This window comes from Nelumbo lutea, chromosome 7 (assembly GCF_056320005.1).
Source record: "Nelumbo lutea isolate HS-2025 chromosome 7, American lotus-T2T, whole genome shotgun sequence".
NCBI lineage: Eukaryota > Viridiplantae > Streptophyta > Magnoliopsida > Proteales > Nelumbonaceae > Nelumbo > Nelumbo lutea.
In genome coordinates, this window is record NC_142690.1 from 17560620 (window position 1) to 17569585 (window position 8966).

At 37.5% G+C, this 8966-nt stretch overlaps 1 non-coding gene across 1 annotated transcript; it reads left to right on the forward strand.

The window, feature by feature from the left end:
• The first annotated feature begins 1860 nt into the window (after window positions 1-1860).
• Window positions 1861-1941, forward strand: TRNAL-AAG (transfer RNA leucine (anticodon AAG)). Its single transcript has one exon. It is a non-coding gene; the product is annotated as a tRNA-Leu (tRNA).
• Window positions 1942-8966: the final 7025 nt, after the last annotated feature.

The following is an 8966-nucleotide window of genomic DNA, read 5'->3' on the forward strand; positions in this document are numbered from 1 at the left end:
TCAACTCTTATCGGATCAAATTCTGATTCAAATCGGGTCTGATATACTTTTGTTTCAAATTTTGTAGTGTAAATAAAATAAAATAAAATTTAAGTAAAATAAAGTAAAACCCGGAGTGACAGTCAAGATGTTCAAGATTAGAGCATGGCCTGTTTGTTTCCTCTTAACTCTTGTATTTTAAGAGAAATCTTTTAACTTTAAGAAAAAATTTATTGCTCATTTCCTCTTATCTTTTATCTCTTAAAATGCAATAATACAACCTTTTGTTTTTCAATGATACCTCAGAAATGACAAACAAAAATTCTCATATATAGGGTTAAAATAGATATTTGATAATTTTCAAAATTCAGAATTTAGAATTCAAAACAACATTCTATAGATTCAGAGTTTAGAAAAAAGAAAAGTTCTCCAATATAAATATACCTATTAATATAATTATGTACTTTTAGATGTCAGACTTTGGGTGTCATGATTTCGCCCTGACTATATGATGATCCAAATTCCAAAAAACGGCTTAGATATGAGAACTTTGCAGTCAATAAGAAAATACTACTGCCTCTAGACTCTAGATTTCCACAACTTCTTAATTAGTATCCACCTAACAGTTGAAAACTTTCAAAAACTAAAATCTCTTCAGGAGAAATGGTCCAAACACATTCCAAGCTTCACAGAAGAAAACTTACTTTCCTATAGAAACTTTAAATTAAGGCAGTCCAAATGGGATATGTGAAGAGAATTTGGTGAAACACGTGTCCCTTCTTTGAAAAGTATGACAATCCTTTACTACACGAGTCATGGGGTTGAGGCCCATATTCATCATATAGAAAAGTTGTGTTGTCTACATTTCAGAAGGGCCCACAAATTGGAAAACATGTTATCACTTATGAGGACACATTCATCACATGACCACATGGTGATGAAGTTCTGCAACACACCATCATTCATCATTCATTCACGAAGACATTAGACATTTATTGCAGGCAAAAGCAATCATCAGAAATGGTAGTCCCCCCACTTCCATGCTTAGTGGCTTTGATTGTTTCCACGCCCACCACTTATCCAGCTACCAGCCCTAGAAAAGTACCAAAGCAGAATTTCCTTCTACTAGGGACCATGGCTGATGTTGATGAAACATGTCTTTTTCTGGTCCAGATCGACTTGGGAACATCACAACGTACACTATAATTGGGAATTGGGATGGACCTCACAAGTTTCATTGAATCCTTTTGTTGGGTGTTTATCGTCCACCACTAAAACGCAAGACATCTGCCCTTCCAAATTTCCAATACTGAATGCTCTTCTTCCCAACTAATTTCTGGACTCTGAAGGGTAGAGGGGTCCCATAAGGAGTCTCTCACTCTGTCTTTTGTGGCTTTGCTTTACTCGTCCCAATGAGGTCAATGCACCAAGGCAATGAAGCATTATTATCCTTGTGCAAAAGAGCATGCAATTATGGAGTGTGAATTTGTCTCAAAAGAGGACCACTTCTGAAGTGCACGTGAACTAGGCCATGTTGGGATGTTAATTTGCTTGGATTTGTTTGTGGTGGATGACCAATTATTCTCAAAAGAAAAAAATCTGGACTAAAAGAGTAATAAAATATAAGGAGGAAGAGATGGGTTTGGATCTTGGGCCTTTTGGCAGTGATCTAACCTCTGACTCTGACTCTGACTCTTACCTGGGGGGAGGGTGGGGGTGCAGGGTGAGCCGGTGAGGACCGAATAGAAGATTGGGAAATTATGATTATTTATCAGTACCCCATTTGGGCTGCCAGCCGGAAAGTCAATATCAACCGACAGAATCACATTGTGACTCGTGAATAATAAACAAATAGGAGCTTTGAAATTTTCTTCCGCCAAAGTTGAGATGGCCGAGTTGGTCTAAGGCGCCAGATTAAGGTTCTGGTCCGAAAGGGCGTGGGTTCAAATCCCACTCTCAACAAAACTGTATTTTTATGGTTTTGCTTCTCTCTCTACAAGCTGCTTTTCTAAATTTAATACCTCAATTAATATGCATTTATTATTACCAAAGAATTAAAAAAAAATGCTTTTATAGGAAAAGGGTATGGTCCAATTGAATTAAGCGATTCAAACGAAAATACAATTGTTGTGCTTCATATGAAATAATATTCTTTGTTTTTATCATTAAAAGCTGGGAAATTTAGACATGAACTGAAATTCAAATTAGAATGACCAAATTATCTTTGAAATTCTGATATTGAATCTTGTGTATCACACCCCGTTTGATTCCAAAGCTGGAATTGACGATGGATGCCAACTTCTTTAAACTTATTCATGCCTAACACTTTCATCAGATGTTGGATGGAATGCTGTTTGATGAGACAACGCCTAATTACATAATTAGCAAATAGCTTCATTGAAAGAATTCAAAGCCTTTTCTTTCTTGTTCAAGCTGGTTTATGTTATAACTGATCCGGACCTACTTTGATGAAATAGAATCCTCTCTGTTCAAGCTGGTTTATCTTCTACTCTTACCTATCAATTCTAGTCTTCTGAGGAAGCTTTCTACTTGGTAAAAGATTCTTGTGATGGGATGTGTACAACATTCTTAGTTCCCGTGTCGACCTCAACCCTTCCGATTATTATGCATCATGCGGCATTCCCCAGAAACGCCAAACTGCTGAAATTCCAGACTTTTGCGCATACAGAAATAGAGGCTGTCTTTTGGCCACGCTGTTGGCCTGAAACTTGCCACATCAACATGGCCTCTTCAGCTTCTCTTTTCTGGGTTTCTTGCTTCAAGTTGGTTCTTATAAAATCAAACTTGATGATGACAAGTTCTTTGAAATCCATGTTTTGCAGGCAAAAAAAGAAATGGAATAAGAAAAAGTTGGATTCAAAATTCTTCAGTCAAATCGAGATCGCCTTTAGAATTCAAACTAGATAGATTCTTGGAGTCGTGCTTTTCAGAGGTTCGTCCGCAGCTAAATTCTCCAACATCCCTCCTGTCTCAAGAATAAATTCGGGGTGGTCTTCTTCTCTCAAAGGAATGAAAGAATCTAATCTGGGGACTGGGTGGGGCTCATATTCTCTCAAAGGAATAAAAGAATTAAAGAATCCAATCTCTTTAAATCCTTCTGGGCTCAATTTCAGAATTCCTTCATCCCATTTTTCATAAATATGCGCAATACTGGTTAATAAAGATGGGACCTAGGTCCCACCTAAGATTGACGACACCTTAACCAATAACTTGGCATCAAAGATATGATTCGGATTTTTATATACAAACTGGGTTAGCACCCCGAACTAAACAAATGTTGATTTAGGCCCAGATATATTTTCAGGCCCATCAAATGGTAGGTCCTATTCTTTCAATGTCAGTTTCGTGTAAATTTGTTCATGGGCTGGGCTTCGGCTTAGCCCAAGGTTCGGGTTAAAAATAAAAATATTAATGAGTATTTCTTGGCATTCTTGCAATGACTTTAGCTTGGCCCCCTAGAGGACCAATGGATTGAGTTTGGCTAAAACGTGCTCCAAATGTTAGGCCTAGTATAGCTTAATAAATTATAATTTTCCTCCTTTTTTCTTGTAAAAAAATAGTAAAATTAAGGCATTTTTTGTATAAAAAATTGTTTACATAATTAAATAGATTATTTAGGGCTGTTTGCTAATGTAAATGATTTTGTTTTCTAAACAAAAGCAACTGCCCATTAGCTGAACTTGATAGCTGTGTTACAGGCCGTGGGATCAATCATTTTTCTCAATCTAGAATGCATTATGCTCAGAACCACCCAATTTCTCACTTGCATTTATGATTGTCGTGGAGCAACATGGTTGGTCCCATAGCTCCTAAAACTGCTATTAAGTTCAGCTAATCCGATCTCATTAAATTAAGGAATAGCCCCTTAAAAGTTTTATACCATAACAGAATTTTATTTTTTATTTTTTATTTTTTTTCTTAGTAGTCCCCTTCTTGGTTAGGGGTGCAACTTGGGTGGGCTGGAGTCTGAGAATTTACTAAAAGTTGGATGGGCTTGGCCTGAAACCCAACATGTATTGGAGTTTTGTGTGACGCTCAGTTTCGGAAGAGTGCGAATACAAGTAGGTCTACCACGTATTTGTATTTGCACTCTTCTCAAACTGAGCCTTTGTTATGTCTGTCCATGCCAATGTTTTGAAGCCCGTATAGTGGGGAGTATGGGGTTTTTTTTTAATAAAATAAAATAGGAGGGACTACACATGATGGGGGTAGCATATCCCCAAAAAATCGCTAACACAAATAAAAGCCAACGATCAAAACAGATTCTAAATGTTGAGATTGTAAAAACCTATCCTACACGAAAGAGTTTCATTGAATAACCAGTCAATAGCTTGATTATGCAAAGAAAGAATCTATATACATACTGTATTATATCATATGCTAGGAAATTAATCCACCTCAAATAATGAAATCTATAAAAACTGATAATATCCATTGGAAGTAGGATCAGCAAATTAAAAGGTTTCCTCCAGATTTATCCGTTTGTAGCTCAAATAAAACTTTGACTGTTGAGGGCCAAGTGGTAGCCAACTCATGGGAAGCCCGGTCCATGAACATTTTCCTAGATTCGGATCTGGGTTTTGGACTCAAATTTTGACAAAATGCAATCCGAACCCAACCCATAAACAGGTCGAAGGCTAGTTAGAAAATGCAATTTGGGCGGGTTCAGGGTTGAGCTTTTGCCAAAATTTGAATGGGCCTGCCCCGAAGACCAAGCCTGAAGCAGTGTAAACAATTAACTCAGGCTGATCCGAATTGCATCCCTGGGGACCAAAGTTTGGGTAATCACTCTTTTACCCAACATCCATCGTGATGTGCCATGCCAAAAACGTTCCCAAAAACCCAGATCGCAGGATGGCCCCCAACAGCCATAGTTTTCCCTAATATTGCTTAGTTTATTTTGACCCTAGGCATTGATCAAACAAATCACATTAGTCCTCCTGGGTGCTATATATGTACATCCTTTACCAAACTAGCTTAAAGTATGACCTGACCTTTCAGTTGACCACAGGGATGTTCATCAATGTCAATGATTTTGTTTTCTAGAGTAAAATAAGTGCCACATCAACAAAAATGTATTGTTTTTGTTTACATGTCACCACCACTAACAATGCATGAAAACACCCCTAGATGATGGCAACTGAAATTGAAAATTACAATGCATAGCCACATAGGTGCCGTGTGGTTCATGGGAATAGGGGTCTGGAATCGGAATAGGAATACTGTTTTGTTGGGCAAAACCAAAATTACATTCCTATTCATTGTAAAATGGCATTCTCTCAGTTGAGGGAATAGCAATTCTTTCCCTTCCTTCCTGGCCAAGGTTCTAAATATCGATACACCCAATACGTCGGTAGGGGTGTATCAGGCAGTACCGGTACCTTTCTTACTTTGTTTAATATTTTTACAAATCTGGTTCAGGGGGCCGGTTTATTTACTCCTGAATCGGTCAAAACTCCGATACACCCTCTGTAGGGGCATATCGGAGTGCTCCCGATACTATACGTATACGAGCCGATATATATCAATTTTGTTCCTAGCATTCCTGTTTATTTTAATTTTCATTCTCATTCTTGTCTGAACCAAACAGACTATAGGAATAAACCACTCCAATTCCAATTCAGATTCCAACTACTGGCCAAATGGACCCTTAATTCTCTTGCATAAAGTGAACAAACATAAACTAAATCCGATGAACAGTCTGTGACTTGATCGCCAAGAAGTTGAAATATGCAAAGTAGGCTAGTTTGGTTTGCAAAAATGGAGAACAGCCAACCATATTAATCTTTGTGAAACAAAACCTCTGGAGCAAAAATGCAAACAAAGGAAACCTCCAAAATGAACAATAATTTCAGAAACTTCTAACCGTACCTCACATGACGAAACTTGTAGACCATAAACCCAGAACCCTTAACATGCAATGAATCCAAATCCAAATGAATTTGTTGACCAGACTTCCTTCAAATCAGCCTTTTTGTAACTGTAGTAGTTGCATTGGACACATTAAAACAAATATCTATATAAATCTATGTTCTTCATTCTCGCCATATTTTCACTAATCGTAATGTCGCATTTCACTAGGATATTTTCCTTTACAAGGGCTCTCCCCTGTCTTCATCACCCTCTTCCTATATGCATGTCCTACCCATTCTTGCTATTGACTCATTTGTTCTCTCTATTTCTCGTATTTTTACTACTCATAGCATCCCTCATAATACACATAGAGTTCCTTCTCCTAACATTGTACTTGCTCACCTTCATCACAATTCTCACGTTCCTCAACCCCCTAATCATTTTCATGACAATATTTTATCTTCAACTTCTTATTGTCTACCATTTTATCTTCTATTCATCTATTTCCCAACATCATTGTTCCAGTGGTGCCTACAGATGCCGCATGTCAAGTTTCATGGCTACCCTCCTCAGACCATGTTAGCACTGCCAATTGCGACCGCATGATGGAAGAGCACGTTAAGAAGAAGAGTCTCACACGTAGACAAGGAGATATATCCCATCGAAGAGTGGGGAGCTTCCCAAACACCTTGGTGGACAACCTCATCCTGACAACCCCACATGCCTAGTCTAAGTATGATACGAACACTCGGGCATAAATAGGCAGCTCCCCCACAAGGTAAAGGACTTTTGGCCCTTCTATTGATCTACACACCCGTTCTGTTCACCTCGGTTCGGATTAAGCTCGTTCTCCTCAACTCGTCCTAACCAACCTATTTGCCTTTATTGACTTGAGCATCGGAGTGCTTATCCAAGGAACAACTCCTCAGGTCTCTGACTCTTCCTATGTTTTCATATTATTACCAGTGCACATCCCCGTCCTTCCACCTCAGCCTCGCCTAGTTGGCAGGACTATCTAACTACATCCTTAGTTCAGACCACCTCAGATCAAGCAACACCAGTTGCCTAGATTTTATCTTTGCCATTTTCAATGATTGAAAACTCAACATTTTTATGAGTTCTATGAAAACCCTAAGTGGCATAAAGCTTTGAAAGTTGAAATCCGTGCCTTGGACTTAACCATATTTGGTTCATCATTCCTCTTCCTCCTAAAAAATGGGTTTATAAAGTGATATGCAATTCTAAGAGTTTTGTTGAGCAATATAAAGCTCGTCTTACTATCAAGGGGTACACTCAAGTTGAAGATGTTGATTACAATGTGGCTTTTCATGTTTTGATTGTTTTTGTGGATGATTTTTGTTTAAAATGAATAACAATGTGTTTCTTTATGGTGATCTTGATGCTAATGTCACAGTTGTCTCAACCCACAGATTAGATCATCTTCCTTATGTTTGTATACTAACCCCATAAGTTTCAAAATTAGGAAACCCTTTAGGTTTGAAAAAATGTGGCTCTCCCATGATAAATGTGAGCATTTAATTGAAAACACATGGAAAAAGCAAATTCATCTCATTCATATTCCCACTACAAATAAGTGTGAAAGATTAAGGAAAACTTAAAAAAATGGAATCGGGAAGACTTTGGTAAGGTTCAAGAGTGGATAGAGTAGCTAAAGCAAGAGCTAGAATCAGAGCAGAGGAAGGAGGGGTTAGATTACAATTAGGAAAGAATAAATGAAATTGAAATTGATCTTGATAGATGGCTAAAAAGAAACAAAATTTTGTGGGTCCTGAAGTCTAGGATTAATTGGCTAAATCATGGGGACAACCGGATAGAAACACAAAATTCTTCCACAACTCAATTATTAGAAGAAGGAAAAAAAAAAAAAACAAAATCCTAAAACTAAAAGATGTGAATGGTGAGTGGAAGGAGGGTCTGGAGAAAATAAATAATATTTTAGTCATTTTCTCTACCTCCTACCCCTCTGAAATTCCATTAGCCCTTGAAGGAGTTGACTGCCAAATCAATGAGAAAATGAATGAAAACCTTCAAAAACAGGTCATTGAAGAGGAAATTAAAGATGTTCTGTTTCAAATGGCTCTTAAAAAATCTCCAATACCAGATGAGTTTCCTAACTTCTTTTTTCAAAAATTCTGGAAGGTTATTAGGGAGGATGTGGTGAGAGAAATGAGCACTTTCTTCAATGAGGAAAGGATGGATAAGACTTTAAATTCAACTTTTATTGCATTAATCTCAATAGTAAAGAGTCCTGAAGATGCCTCCCAATTTAGGCCAACTAGTTTGTGTAATATTGTGTATAAAATAATAGCCAAAATTCTAGCCAGCAAATGGAAGCAGATCTTGGAAGGATTAATTTCAGAAAACCAAATTTGCCTTTCTCCCTAATAGAGCTATCTTAGATAATATTTTAATAACCTATGAAATTTTGCACTTTATGTCTAACACTAAGGTCAGGAGTGGCTATATGGCAATCAAGTTAACATGAGTAAGGCCTTTGATAGGGTGGAATGGATTTTTCTGAAATCCACTATGGAAAAAATGGGTTTTGGTAGGGTCTCTTGGGTTATGACTTGTGTGTCAACTATGTCATATCAAGTTCTGGTAAATGGCTCCCCTAAAGAGAATTTTTCCTTAGAGAGGTTTGAGGCAAGGTGATCCCTTATTACCCTACCTTTTACTACTTTGCTTTGATGTCTCATTTGCCATCTTAAATAAAAAAGTTGCTAGAAAGGAGCTTTCATGAATCAAAATTTGCAGAAGGGCTCTAACTATCTTCATATCTTTTTTGCAGATGATAGCTATATTTTCTCAAAAGCTGATCTCAGAGAGGAAAATTCTATTTTGGGGCCATTTCACTCTATGCAAGAGCTTCTGGTAAAAAAGTAAACTACCAAAAACCAAAGGTTTTTTTAGCAAGAATTTACACCCTAAGTTTAAAAGGATGCTAACAAAGTGCTTGCATATTAAAAAAGTATAAACTCCTTCCATTTACCTAGGAAACCACCCCTTCATTGGAAGGAAGAAGTCTCAAGCTTTTGAATATTTAACTGAGAGGGTTTCTAGCGGAGCTAAAAGCTGGAGGGGTTCTTTAC